The 15,339-nt window shown below is 42.0% G+C and overlaps 1 protein-coding gene across 1 annotated transcript in view; it reads left to right on the forward strand.

The window, feature by feature from the left end:
* Positions 1–8,581: 8,581 nt before the first annotated feature.
* Positions 8,582–15,339, forward strand: part of b3gnt2b (UDP-GlcNAc:betaGal beta-1,3-N-acetylglucosaminyltransferase 2b) — a 37,558-nt gene continuing 30,800 nt past the window's right edge. The window contains exon 1 of the mRNA XM_077239521.1: positions 8,582–8,939. The gene's annotated coding sequence lies outside the window, so the exon portion shown is untranslated. The remainder of the gene's footprint in view (positions 8,940–15,339) is intronic.

Genomic DNA, 15,339 nt, shown 5'->3' on the forward strand with positions numbered 1-15,339 from the left:
TTTCTGCAGGGGCGCCAGCAGGCCCCTCGGCAAAGGCCTTCTCCCTTCTTCCCGGAGGTTCATGACGAACTCACCAAGTCATGGAAAGCCCCCCACTCTGCGCGTCTGAAGCCTTCTTTTTCTTGGTCGCTCTCCTCTGTGGACGGCGCGAAGGAAAGAGGCTACGAGGGAACACCGCCCCTCGAGGAGGCCGTGGCCAATCATCTCTGCCCGCCCTCCACCACCGGATGGAAAGCCAAAGCTTCCCACCCCTCGAAGCCCTGCCGCACTACTTCTGCTCTCGCCGGTCGCGCCTACGCCGCCGCCGGCCAAGCTGCATCAGCACTTCACTCAATGGCGGTACTTCAAGTGTTCCAAGCTAAGCTTCTCCGCTCTATGGACGAGTCTGGCCCCGAACCCGAAGCCTTTAAGGACCTACGCAGCGCAACTGATATAGTTCTGCGAGCCACGAAGGCCACCGCCCAGTCTATTGGCCGCGCCATGGCTAATTTGACTGTTCTCGAGCGCCATCTGTGGCTGACTCTGACGGAGATGAAGGACGCGGATAAGGCGCCGTTTCACAACGCGCCTATCTCCACCAGCGGGCTGTTTGGACCGGCGGTTAAAGGTTTCGCCGAACGCTTCACTGAGGCCCAGAACGCTTCACAAGCTATGCGCCATTTCCTGCCCAAGCGCTCCAGCTCATCGCAGAGCAGACAGAGACCGCCACAGCCGCAGCGGGCTAGAACAGCTCCCACCGCCTCTCAGCCCGCGCCTCATGCTGACGCTCTACGCCGCTCGCGCTCCCACAACCGCAAGCCGCCTCCTGAGCGACGGGGTCCTCGGCCCAAGATTGTGCTGAACCCTGAGCCTCGAAAGCCGTCCTAGCCACAGGAATGAGAAGAGAGAGTGCGTGTCTCGCAAAAGACGGACCACTCTCTCTGCAAAAGCTCAAACATTACCCAGTCCCCTTACAGGCGGCTGGAAATGTCCATACAGCAGTCAATGGGCCAGTCACAGAGCTCGCTCACATGCAAACAAACGCCGTTTTTACGGCGACGCACAGAAAACACAAAAAGAGTCTTTTTCTGCCTGTGTCACTAAGGGTTCACATGTCCACAAAGTGTGCATTCCCAGATACTGTCAAAACAGTGCCAAATTCATTCCCAGCTCAGGCTGCGCGCCCCATGAATGTAGATCACGTGCCTACGGTCATGTACGCACCACTACACACAAGCACTGTTCACACAGTTATGAATTCATCCCCAGTAAAAGCGGGAAACATTATAAAAGTGACGCGTGTGCCTACCACTGTTTATGCACCCCCACTTATAAACACTGTCCTTACATTGTCAAACACAACCCCAGCTCAGGCTGCGAGTTTTACAGACATAGCGCGCGCTGTTGTAAGCACACACGCGCCCATTCACTCAGCTGCTCAGCGCGCGCCCGCGCCTCTGAGAGCTACGAGCTCAGGCGATTCGCTGGCCGGGTCCCTACGTCACAGCGGCCCGCCCCTAGCCTGTATTCAGCCCATATCTGTACACGCAGCGGCATGGGAAAACATTCCAGATATGGCGAAATGGGTATTGAATATAGTAAAGCACGGATACTCGCTCCAGTTCGCTCGCAGACCACCACGTTTTACGACTGTGGTCGAGACGAAAGTGAGAAAGGAGTGTTCACAGGTTCTACGCACCGATGTGCGCAAACTAATAGAAAAGGGCGCTGTGGAAACTGTTCCCCCCTCTATGAGCGAGGCAGGTTTTTACAGCCGCTATTTTCTCGTCCCGAAAAAGGATGGTGGTCTCCGCCCCATCCTAGATCTCAGACACCTGAACAAAGCACTAATGATTCGCTCGTTCAGAATGTTAACAACCAAGCATATCCTCGCGCAAGTACGCCCAGGAGATTGGTTTCTCTCAGTGGATCTGAAAGATGCTTACTTTCACATTCCAATAGCGCCTCATCACAGGCCGTTTCTGAGATTCGCTTTCGAGGGACAGTCTTACCAGTACACAGTACTTCCGTTCGGCCTGTAACTGGCTCCCCGTACATTCACGAAATGTATGGACGCAGCACTTTCCCCCTTGAGACGAAGTGGAGTGCGAATACTGAATTATCTCGACGATTGGCTGGTCCTAGCACAATCAGAGAGTCAGTTAATAACACACAGATCTTGGATTATCAGCCATTTAGAATGCCTGGGTCTAAGAATCAATTTTGCAAAAAGCATACTATCTCCCAGCCAGAGGATTTCTTTCCTGGGAATAGTTCTAGACTCGATGCAAATGACAGCGCGTCTCTCATCAGAGCGCCCGCCCACCATTCGGCGCCTTGCAACATCATTCAGGGCGGGCGTGCGCGCCCCCGTCAAGCGGTTTCAGAGGATGCTCGGTCTCATGGCCTCAGCATCGGCCGTACTCCAGCTAGGATTGTTGCATATGCGCCCTCTCCAACGCTGGCTCAAGAGCCGCGTCCCTACTCACGCGTGGCGTTCGGGCCACTTTTTAATCAGAGCGAACCACGGCTGTATAAAAGCCCTGACGCACTGGAAAGCCGCCAACTGGTACCAGTCAGGCGTGAGTCTGGGTGTGAACACAAGGAGAAAGATGATAACGACAGATGCCTCCAAAATAGGTTGGGGGGCCCTTTACGAGGGCAGGCCTGTCTCCGGCTTTTGGTCAAACCCGGAGAAGCGCCTACACATAAACTGTCTGGAGATGAAAGCGGTCGCTTTGGCTGTCAGAGCCCTGCTTCCACATCTAAAAAACGAACACGTCCTGGTCCGAACGGACAACATGACGGTAGTGTCGTACATAAATCGCCAGGGTGGACTCAGGTCGAGCTCCATGCATTCAATGGCCAGGAGACTCATTTTATGGTCCCAGCACAACTTGCGCTCGCTGAGAGCAGCGCATGTGCCAGGCGCCCTGAACCAGGGGGCAGATATGCTATCCAGAGACAAGATTCTCCCAGGAGAATGGGCTCTCAACCCGCTGACGATTCAATGGTTATGGAAAACCTTTGGCAAAGCGGAGATCGACCTCTTCGCCTCCAAGGAGAACGCGCAATGCTCTCTTTTCTTCACGAAGAGCACGGACGCGCTCGCCCAGAGCTGGCCGAGCCGCCCTTTATATGCCTTTCCCCCGATCGCGATGCTGCCACAGGTCATCAGTTGGGTCAGAGAGGAGAAAAACGCAGTGCTTCTGATAGCCCCACTCTGGAAGAACCAAACATGGTTTCCAGATCTGATGCAAATGCAATCTGCACCACGGCCGATTCCACTGAGGCCAGACCTCCTCAGTCAGGCCAGCGGGATGATATTTCATCCCCGCCCCGATCTGTGGGCCCTTCATGCATGGCCCCTCAACGGGTTCCCAGGAACCTCACGAGCGGAGCGCTAGAAACCATCGCTGAGGCGCGGGCGCCCTCCACGAGACGCTTATATGCCCAGAAATGGAAAGTGTTCAGTGACTGGTGTAATGCCAAGGGCCTGAACCCTGAGACATGCGAGATTACTAACGTACTCGCTTTTCTACAAGGGCTTCTGGAGGCGGGCCGCACCCCCTCCACGCTCAAAGTATATGTGGCGGCCATCACAGCGTCACACAACCCTGTAATGGAACGTCCATTGGGAAGAAACGACCTAATTATTCGTTTCCTAAGGGGCGCTAGGAGGATGAACCCTTCACGCCCCCCCTCAGTGCCGATCTGGGACCTAGCTACTGTCCTAGACGCTCTTAAAGGGCCCCCGTTCGAACCACTCCGAACCGTGCACCTTGAACAGCTCTCGCTCAAGACTGCGCTCTTGCTGGCACTCGCCTCGGTCAAGAGAGTGGGCGACCTGCACGCGCTTTCGACAAGCGCTGCCTGCCTAGAATTCGGACCTAACGACTGCAGGGTCGTCCTTAGACCGAAACATGGGTATATTCCTAAAGTGCTCACCACTCCCTTCAGAGCACAGGTTATCTCCCTAACTGTGCTATCGTCTCCAGTAGACGAACACGACGCTAATCTACTCTGCCCCGTTAGGGCTCTCAGAGTGTATTTGGAGCGTTCTGCCCTATTCAGACAGACAGAACAACTGTTTGTATGCTTTGGCGGCCGTACGAAAGGTTCCGCCGTTTCAAAGCAGAGAATCTCTCACTGGATAGTTGAGGCTATAGCGCTGGCTTATGAAGCTAAGGGACATCAATGCCCCTGGGGAGTCAAAGCACACTCCACCAGGAGTGTGGCTTCTTCCTGGGCATGGTCGAGCGGGATACCGATCGAGGATATTTGTGCGGCGGCAGGCTGGGCCTCACCGTCCACATTTATCAGGTTCTACAACCTACAGGTCCCGACATTGCATTCCAATGTACTATCAGCATGATACTAGTTGAACTACGAGTTCGTATCTAGATTATGTATGTGCTTGTGTCACACTGAGCACCTTCTAGCTGCTCTGTATTTTTCCCACATATAAAGCTCGTCTCTGCCGGCTAGTTGGATGATAACTTTGCTTTTCAGCTCAGGCACCTGCCTCTGGCTATCATAAGGCGAAGTTCAGCACGCACGGCGTTTTGCATGGTGTTCCCATAGCGTAAGCTACTTACGCAATAGGAGAGACCTCTCGAAAGGGAACGACTCGGTTACTAACGTAACCTCGGTTCCCTGAGAGGAGGGAACGAGTATTGCGTAAGCTGCCGTTGTTTGTGCTTGGTTAGTTCGCTTCAGTCGTTTTAACCTAAAGAACTCTCATGACGGGGCGCCCAATAAATAGCTCTGGGCCACGCCCATCTTGGCGTGCTCTGACGCGCGCGGGCGCGAAGCGCGCTCATTGGTCGCGCATTCAGAGTCGCCCCGTCATTGGTTCGAGCAAGTTGCCGCAGCACAGCCAATGACCGAGCTTCCTTCGTTCATTGCTGTCAGCTGTGCAGCTGTAATGCGTTTTACATAAAGACTTCAATATTCTCGAGAAAAGGAGTTTTCCCATAGCGTAAGCTACTTACGCAATACTCGTTCCCTCCTCTCAGGGAACCGAGGTTACGTTAGTAACCGAGTCGTTTTTCCCAGTGACACGGCAACACATAACCGGCGTTTTCAGAAATCTCCACTTTGGCCGGAGTTTTTAGAAATAATCGTTTTCTGTGATAAAAACTGGGTTTTCGTGTAAATGAGAGGCCAAACCGCAGGGAAATATCTGCGTTTTCCCTTCGTGTAAACGGGGCCTTAGGCATTAACATAAGAAAAACAGATCAGATACATAACGTTACTCAAAATTTGAGACTGTCACAGTTTAGATTAAATAAATAAAAATCATAATTGTGACTATTTCTTGCAGTCGGGACTTAATATTGCACAAACTGCAAGTATATTCTTGTACTTAAGACTTTGTTTCTCACAATTGTAATTTAATTTCTCATAATTGCAATGTAATATCTCACAATTGCATTTTTTATTTCTTATAATTGTGACTTTGTTTTTCACAATTGTGACTGTGTCTTGAAATTTGGACTTCACATGTTGCTATTGTAAGTTTATTTCTCGTAATTATGACTTTGTTTCTCAAAATTGTGATTTGTTTTGTGAATATATATAATGTGTTTGTTTGAGCTGTTAAAATCTGTGCGTTGGTGTTCTGAGTTAATCAGTTCAGCAGGAAGCTGTGTTTACACTCTTACAGTTATCAGACATCTGACACTTCAGTCTGTCAATCCATCTGCTACCACAAGTAATTACAAACACATGCACTCAATTCTGACTCCCTGCGATTTACTGTGTAAACATACTACAAGAATATCTAGGTTACATGTCTTTTCTCTTTAACTTCCTCTAAACTGAGATGTTTGTTTTCTAGAACTATCTAGCTAGATTTCCAGATTGTCAGAAGCTCATGAATGTTGGAAAAAAAACTTTCTTCTTGCAGTTGGCAGGACATTATTGATGTATTGATGTATGAATGTGAGTAAGATCCAATATTTTGCATTTTCCACAAGGGGGCGTTATAAGTATTCATACTGATGTTGTGATTTTCCAGGTGGAAGGAAGACGATTGCCCTGTCCAAATACACTTGAGAGTATGTGCATGCGACAGCAAGGATGTGAGCAAGACTGTCTCAAGTCTAAAAAGTGCAGTGGCCGTAATGCACACTAAACCCACACTATCTTGAGGCCCTGTCCCAAATGGCACCCTAAACACTCGCGGTCTTCCTACGAGTCCGCACTTTCGTGACGTAACGCCGCTTTGACTGTCGGGAAGAAGTCTGCTGTGGAGCTCGCGCCGCATTGAGGGCACATATCGACCGCAAGGGCGGGGTTCCAAGCACCCTTTTGAAACCTAAAATGGATTTAACAGACATGACCTAAAGTGCATATGAAGTGTGCCATTTGGGCCAGGGCCTTAGAGCCTAAGCTTATCCCATTACGCATTATGTTCAGGAACTCATTTGCCCCTAAATCGCGAGATGTCGAGGAAAAGGCTCCACTCTAAGTTAAATTAGATATTACATAGCCTATAATTTGGAAGTAAAACATAAACTGTTGCTCATTTTATTGGTGCAAAGATGAGTTGACTATATGTATTTTGTACAATATCTGCAACTGCTTTTTTCACTTAAGCACCAGAATTTTAAAATCGTGTTTTGTTAGTTCCATAGCGACTACTGAACAGACATTTAGAAGTTTATTTGAAAATGCAAAGTATTGAAAATAAAATAGATCTGTAAACACTTTCATTTTGGCAACACTATAAGTGTGTCCCATCGGGTAATCATACGTTATATACACACTTTCAGTCTTCATGCCCACTTGAACACTTGGGCTAAATACAGGAAATACGTCATGTAACTACATGTGGTCAAGTGCAAAGACCGTAAGTGTGGTTATGCAACACAAATGCACCTTGTGAAATGTTGCACTTATTTATTTGTCAGTTATTACATTAGAAGTTTGCCTCACTTCCGGTCTTTCTCATTTGGTCATTTCAGATGTTTGAGGAGTTTATTTGTTGCATTACAAGAGCACTTCACGTGAAGTAAACCATGTGATTATGAGCACTGAGTTGTATGTTTCATTCATCCTTGTTCCTCATTTTGCACTTCCCTAAATGTGTCACATCACACTTTTGTAAATGTGACCCATAATCAGAAGTTCCTCAAAACAAGTGTGAGAAAGTTTTCCAGTGGAGGTCATACAATCCAGAGTACATTAGTCAATGATTTTCTAAATGCCTTACTCAAGGTCAGCTATTAATAACGGAAAGTTACAGAATAGGTTGATAGACTTGTGTAGCTAAATATGTACTGAACCACGAGCACTTCAATAAACACACAAGTCATCCTGAAGTCTGGTACGGTAATGATCGCCCTCTTCAACGTCGTCTGGGTGGAGTGTCACTGTTACGTCACGTGTGCTCTTGGACAAGACTGAGATTTTCTTGTTCTAAATTGGATATGAAAGGGCCCTGTGTTCTGTAAAAGGGCAGTTTGTGTAAACAAGTCTTGCTCCCACTGCAGCCAAACATGTACTGTATGAATGCGTATTTTTAACTTGGAAGTGTGAGTGTGTCAGTGGAGTCAATATTTCGCTCTCTACTATAAATGTGTGGGGTCAGAAAGCACAAAAACATTTTCTTAATCAGTGTTATGTGCCAGTAAAAATATTTAAACACCCTTAAAAGTACTTGATAAAAAAAATTACAATATAACCACATATATAACATATTTTTTATTTTCTATATGTTTGCAACATGGCAAGGATAGATTGGATCCTTATCAACAGCATGATTATTAAACAAAACAAACTCAATTTAAAAATAAAAATTCTTCAAAAATTGTATTTTATTAGAAGAAAGAAAGTCATACGATTTTAAATGACATTAAGGCAAGTAAATAATGACAGCATTTTTCAATTTCTGTACCTCATTATCATATACAGTTTTGCACGATTTCTTATTTTAAGGATGTTTAGATATTTGAACTGGAAAATAGGACTAAAATGCTTGTGATTTTTTTCGTTTTGTTTTTTGCAGTGAGGGTACTGATTTTCCCCTGTGAAGCCACAGAAAAGGAAAAGCACATGCACTGCACATGCTGCATGCATGATTGAACTCCTTCCTGTTCTGTTCAAAACTACATCAATGGCAAAAGCACCAGAACAAAAACAGAAAGAGGATTTGAGCGCAGGTATATCTCGGATCGTTCTCGGTTTCACACACTATCTTTCTTTTGTATATCTCACTTTTGTCTTATCTTGTTTCTCTCTCTTTCTCTCACAAGATTGCCATCTAAATGGGATCTCTTTAATGCCACGTGTCCTGCGCAGAAGTGCTTCACTATGATTTATATTTTCATAAAAATCACTTCTCATGGTTTGACTTCTTATGCTGTTGAATATGAAAAACGAATTGCACATAATTGTGTTCTTGGGTAATTTTACGGTTACTCTAAGAACACAGGCTTCCTTTATTTCCCGGATTTAATCAGTGCTCTAGATCTCACAGGCACCTTCTCTTTTCTCTTCTCTCTCTCTCTCTCTCTCTCTCTCTCTCTCTCTCTCTCTCTCTCTCTCTCTCTCTCTCTCTCTCTCTCTCTCTCTCTCTTCCCTTGATAATTTCCACGCTGCTTCATTTTCTGAGGAACATTCTGAATCCAAACTATTCTCTCCGTGTAAATCTTGTCTGTTTCTCTGTGAATCCATCGAGAGGAGACTCTGAAGAGAGTTTGACCTTTGACCTTTGGGTGTGTGTAGTTTAGGCACTGTTGGTTCCATAAATAGTTTCTTGCAACACTGGCTTTCTGGGTATCTTGTGTAGCAAGCATTCGAGACCAAATACACACACACACACACACACACACACACACAAGTCAAGCCACGGTCAAGAGCATGTGAAGAGCTTTCAGCTGGCTGGGAGTGAGATCAAGGCTGAAGACTTTTGCCTTTTATAGCTGGAGAGAGGAGTCTGGACAAAGTAAACAGTGAGTAAACTACTGTGCTCTTTCCTCTTCCTCTCTCTTTGTCTATGGAACATTAAGAATCTTTCCAGGCCTGTTTACATGACTGCTGGAAATTAAAAGGGCTTATATTTATTATTTTGCTCTCTTTTTCCAGGATAGAGATTGTGTGCTGCGTATAGGACAGTATAAGGGAGAGAGAAAGCAGAGGGGAGGTGCTGTGTAAAGTTCATTGTTCACATTTTAAATCAGCTAACCTTTTAAAAATCCTTTTGTTGTCTCATGTTTTTTTGGGAATTTGGTGCTGAAATCCCTTTATGTAGTGTTGACTTGGGATGTTAGGATTGAGGCATGTCCTGTTTATTTATAAAGGAGTCATCAGATCACTTTTCTTAATACAACATGTGATCCGAATCTTGTACTGCTCATAATGAAATATGTACAGTATATGAATAGCCTTGATGACCTAATTTCATACCTCATGAGACTTAAAGCAGTTCTTAGTAATGTTTCATTTAGTCTCAGATGTTTCTACAAAACCTTTAAAATCCAGATAAATTAGAATTTTTGACAAAAGAGTAGAGCTATGACCTTGATGTGGATAGGAGAGCTCAGATAATGAGTTCAGATTCTTCCTAATCTATGACATATGATTGCAGAAGTTTTTGATTTAAATTGTAATCAAGTTAAAGTATTCAATCTTGCAAGTATACAATAATACTGATTGTATTTATGATACCTTGCTTGTATTACGTCCGTCACATGTCTGTCTGCGTATGCGCTCAATGCCAAGGCCAAAAAGACCTTAAGTTTGGACTGGCAGATTTCAGTTCGACTATAGATGATGTTTCAGTTTAGTCTGATTGAAATTGAAACATTATGTATAGAATTATATATAAGTGGTTCAGTGAGACAGTTCAAATTAGAGGTGAACTAAAGATCTCATTTGTGATTATTGACCTTCAAAACTTTTGTTTCATAAATAATATAGAACTTTCAGTTAATGATCTTGGAATTCTTAGAATTCTATAATCTATTGTCAGTAAATGATTGAAAGCACACAATTCTCTAGAATGTCATTGTCTGCTGTTGCTTTTAGATTAGTCTTCACTGAAAATGAAGGCCCAAACCAGACCTAATAATTATTGATTTTCCCATATCGTTGTCTATGTAAAATATAACAGAAATGAGCAGCAATAAAGCTCTCGTCCAGATTAACTTGCCTTTATTTCCTTCCTAACTTAACCTTATACCGGAAGATACCCTTACAAAAAAATATGTTTATTCAAGTGTGCTATTAGTATACTTCTTTTAAACTAAAACTAATAAAGTATAACCTCCTTTCAGTGTACTTTTTATGTTCTTCTCAGAAATATACTTTATGTACTTCTCAGTAATGTACTTAAAATGACACTTATATACTTGACTTATAATGACTGAAAAGTAGATTTGCCCTATACTTAAAGTCAATCTTTGATTTGAGATTAAAAGTGTAATTAAGTATTCTAAGTATACTTGGCATGTAGTTTGATTGAATAGCCTATTAAATACTTTTTCACATATATTTTCATACTGTCTTATATACTTACAAGTTTTGGCATCCAATACAATAGATTTGTTTGAAAATACAGATTTCTACAGAAAACAGATATGTTCCTAATTCTGATTATGTGACTTTTTGTGTAGTCCACTGGGAGCGTACATAGGAATTTACTTCAAATCTACTCACAGTTAAAGATATATTTAAAGTATAAAAAGTAATACCTAAATAGGAACATAGTACACTTAAAGTGCAAAAATAACATATAAATAGTAAACTAAATGTATGATGTTAAGTTCACTTAAAGAGAAGTATATTGCAGTATAAAACTACTAAACTAGTTTACTGAGAGTTTACTGAATTCTTCAAACTGTACTTTCATAAACTAAAAAAAGTGTTGTACAAGTATTTAACTAGTAAACTATCCATATACGTACATTCCCTTGTTAGTATAGTTGCTGTACAAACAAAAAACGTAGTTATATACTCAAAGTTTACTACTGTTACACTTAAAGTACTTTTAGACACAGAAAAAAATTGGGGCAATTTAGTCCCTAGTGGTAATGAAATAGTAAACTTACTTAATTGATATTAGTATACTTACTACATAAAGTGTTAAAAAATATTCTTAAACTTAAGTAGCTATAGATACTTTAAATAAGTTAAACTTGAAGTATACTTATTTTTTGTAAGGGTATCCTGTAAAGATGCAGTTCCAGATATGAATGTTCAGCCAGTATGAAGATAAAGTTTTAGGCAGATTTTTGCAAATTCTTTAGGCACAGGTGACTGTTCCCCTTGAGGTCAGCTGGTCCTCTTTGGCAGAGAGAACCGAGAACGCCCACTTGGATTCAGTGACTAGGCTGAAAGACAAACTCTTTTATCACTCCGTAGTCAGCAGTATGGCGATCCGGCAGATCTGGTGGATTGATGTTACAAAAGACGATGAGGTACTGACCCTGAGTCAGAGTGAGGTCACATCCTAAACTACCACAAAAAAGAACCACAAAAGAAGTGGAAAAAACTGCATAGATGCTTGGTGGTAGCACAATCACCATTGTGCTCTTCGGCAATGTTAGGTTCCTCTAGGTATAGTTGTGTTCATGGATAGTGAATTGTAATTGGCTTTGGATAAGGGGCATCTGGTACATGGCAAGATTCTCAAACCGAATTACAGAGATGGGAGATATTTTACGTCTGGGCTATATGTTGATGCCTTTATGCCAAATTAGAATATAATTGGCTCTTTTATTCAATAGTTCCCATCTCTTAATCATATTTTTTTTCTGATTGCTTCTGACTGACCTTTTCCCTGACGGATCTTCTCCCCCTGTGGCAGATGCTGTGGTTGTTGTGTTGTCCTGGCAACACTGACAGTGAAATAAATGCACTGAGAGCGCTGCATTATTGATCAGTGTTAATGAGTTAAAGGTTTGGCAGATTGTGTAGAGGGACTCTGTTGTCAAAGCCTCTGTAATCTGAACCACTACCCTTCTGCTGCTGTGTGTGTTCGTGTTCTGCAAGGAAGCATTAAATTCAGCTTTGCCATCACAGCAATAAACTACATTTTATAATATATTACAATAGAAAACAGTTGCTTTAAAATGTAATAATATTTCACAATATTAGTGTTTTTACTGTATCACAGTGGTGTTTATTTGCGTCATTGTTTGATAACACCTTAAAATATGGTTCAGTTCGTGAACATTGTTTAATATATTAGATATCACAAACATTTAAAATTCTAACTGGCCCAAAACTTTTGAACGGTAGTGTGTAAATGAAAAGCCCAAATAAACCTCTTTTCAATAAACCTAAAGACGTGTGTGGCACACTGTATGACCACAGACAGCTTAGATGATGATGTTTGTTTTTTTTTGTCATGGAGGAAATTAGGCCTATTTTACTCAAATGAAAAACAGTATGTCTTTTGCTTTGTGTATATGTGTGTTTGTTTAAAGGCTTGGTATTGTATCCATGAGCAGCTTTAAATGCTTTGAGCGCTCATAAACAACAACAAACCTTCTCACACTTGTCAGGTGACAGAAGGTCTCAGTATGGATTTGTCTTGGAACAATGCGACATTTCAAAGCAGCAATCAGAAAGGGACGACAAGTTTTTCTTTGAAAATGCTTAAGGAGGGATCTTGTGTACAGAACATACACTCAGTGTCCCTCGTTCCGTTTCCGTAGTTCTGTCTCCCCTGGTGATGATAATACTCTCTTCCTTATCTCTATGGTTACAGGGTTTCATAGAACCAACAACATTTGAAAATTCTACTGTACTGAGTACATGTGAGCAAGCAAAACAAATAGCACAGAGTTGCTCAGTGGTTATGGCCTTTGAGGAGAGCTGGCCACAAGACCAGAGAACAGAGCACATTTTGTTCTTCTCAGCATGTCTTGGTGGATTAACATCTTAACATCTTAACCTTGCTTACTGCTTAATCTAATAATGCAGAAGTGGGCCGTGATACAAATATTTTGAAGTAAATACATGCAAGCATTATCTTTTTTGTGTGTTTGATAATCAAACATAGATGCAAGCTGTGAAGACACATCGGTGGATATTTCCTTGCAACCAACCCTGAGTTCCACGTAAATCAGACAAGAACCACAGCCAAGCCATGTGCAATTTTAGACCTACTGTGGTATTGGTCTGTATGATGGTATACTCAGGGATGAATTAAATATACAAGACTGCATTTAGGATTTTATACAACACACAACTAATGTAAAAGTAAAAATGTTCTGAATTATAGCACTCTGGGTCTGGGTTTAAGATTCTGGGTTATTTCAACCCATGTTTGAGGCAAATATGGACCCAACCAAAACAATTAAAAAAATTTAACCAACGGTTGGGTTTGTCCATATTTGACCCAAACTTTGCTTGAAACAACCCAATATATTAATCGTAATTTATTATTTTCCCTGGGAGCTCCAGACAGAGTTTTGCAATGGTTTACTGGGCCTCTTTAACAACAGTGAATGCACTATGTCAAGTAAATGGGTAGTTGTGCACACATTAATAATTAGCACCAGGCCTATTCATTTGTAGTTGTTTGTGTGTGGGTTGTGAAATGCTTAAAAACAGCGAAAAGAAAGTCTCAAAAATCCAAATGAATCAAATGAGATCGACTCCGAAAAGAACTCTATGAATGCACGCGCGTCACCTGATCCACACATGCACATCTTCTTTGTTGCATGCACAAATTAGGATACACTAATACAAAAGAAAACATTTGTAATCACAAAAATGTCTCTATTTGTACAAATTGCTACACATTCATTCAATTTTGAATTTTGCACACGCAAGTTGAAAGGCATGGATAAAACATTTCTGCAACATGTATCAAGTTAATTGATAAGTGTGCTTGCACGTGTTAATCATTTTGATACTATATTCATCCCATAGTTTTAGGTCTGATTTTGAGTGTTAGGAGAGTGAGGTTTACTCACACAGCTCTTTCTAACTGGTCCCCATTACACACCTAGAGATACTTTCAACAACCCTGCTAACAAACACAGATTGCAGGTTTAATTTCACATAGAAATGACCTAAAACTTTAGGGTTAAAATCCCACTATATAAACTATTGTGGACATTGCTCCAGGCAACTTTGATTTTGTTTCTTTGATTACTGTAGAATATGTTTGTTATACAGAAGGTTCAGTGTTGACAGAGAACAGTGGAGGCTTGACATTTTACTTCTTTGTTTTACACTGCGTTAACATTATATTTTATAATATGTTGCCATGATGCCAGTTTCAAAACAGGATGTTCTCACGAGCGAGCACACGCACACACACAGACACAGTATTTGAGCATATCCTTTCACATGACCTCACATACTTGAACATCTGCCTGTATATCCTGGTCAGAATTATTGGTACCCTTGGTAAATATGAACAAAGAAGTCTTCTTAAATATTGCCCTGATGGTAGAAATGAGAATTTTCAATGCTTTAGCTATTTTATTACAGCCAGTTTCTATTTTGTGAATCTCAACAATCTTTTGCTGTACATCAGAACTCTTATTGGTTCACCCATAAATGAAAATGATTCTATAATTTACTCATACATCCTAGGTGTATTTGACTTTCTTCTTTCAGCTAAACACTTTGGAGTTATATTAAAAAATATCCTGGCTCTTCCAAGCTTTAAAAAGGGAGTAAATAGTTAATGAGATTTTGAAGCCCAAAAAACGCCTCCATCCATCATAAAAGTACTCCACACGGCTCCAGGGAGTTAATAAAGGCCTTCTTAAGCGGATCGATGTGTTTTTTTGTGAGAAAAATATACTTATTTAAAACGTTTTAAACACTGGCTTGTAGTAACGGTGAACTCTGACAGGTATAGGCCTATATATACAAAAATATTTGTTAAAAATGTCTTTAGGTTTTTTCGTTGAATTTCATTGGCTTATTGGATGTTTGATTAATTCACTGATTGACCCTGTCAGGTGTGCTTGTTCATCATGTTGATATAAGAGTTGTTGATATTTGTTGTTTTCTTTGCCTGACGAAGACTGTTTATGGTCGAAAAGTTGCAATTTATTAAACATCTTTGGGTGCAGAAATAGCAGTGTGCTGGTTCTTTTGCATTTCAGCTGTTTTCTTTTAATCAAGCCTCTGCTTAAGTGATGTTTGGATGTGCGCATAAAGTTCACTGAGAGATGTTCCTAAATATTTTCTCTCCAATGTTCCAATGAAGAAAAGTGCTGGCAGAATTTTCACTTTTGAGTGACCTATCCCTTTATTTGCACTGTAATTTACTCTGTAAATGCTACATCATCAATGAACATTCTCTCTGACCCTCTCTAACTAAACTAATCACACTAACAGAGCACTCTTGACATCTTTCTTCTATCATCTGCTAATGAGCCA

This window comes from Siphateles boraxobius, unplaced genomic scaffold (genome assembly GCF_051911475.1).
Source record: "Siphateles boraxobius isolate OS27281-9 unplaced genomic scaffold, OSU_SipBor_1 22, whole genome shotgun sequence".
Lineage (NCBI taxonomy): Eukaryota > Metazoa > Chordata > Actinopteri > Cypriniformes > Leuciscidae > Siphateles > Siphateles boraxobius.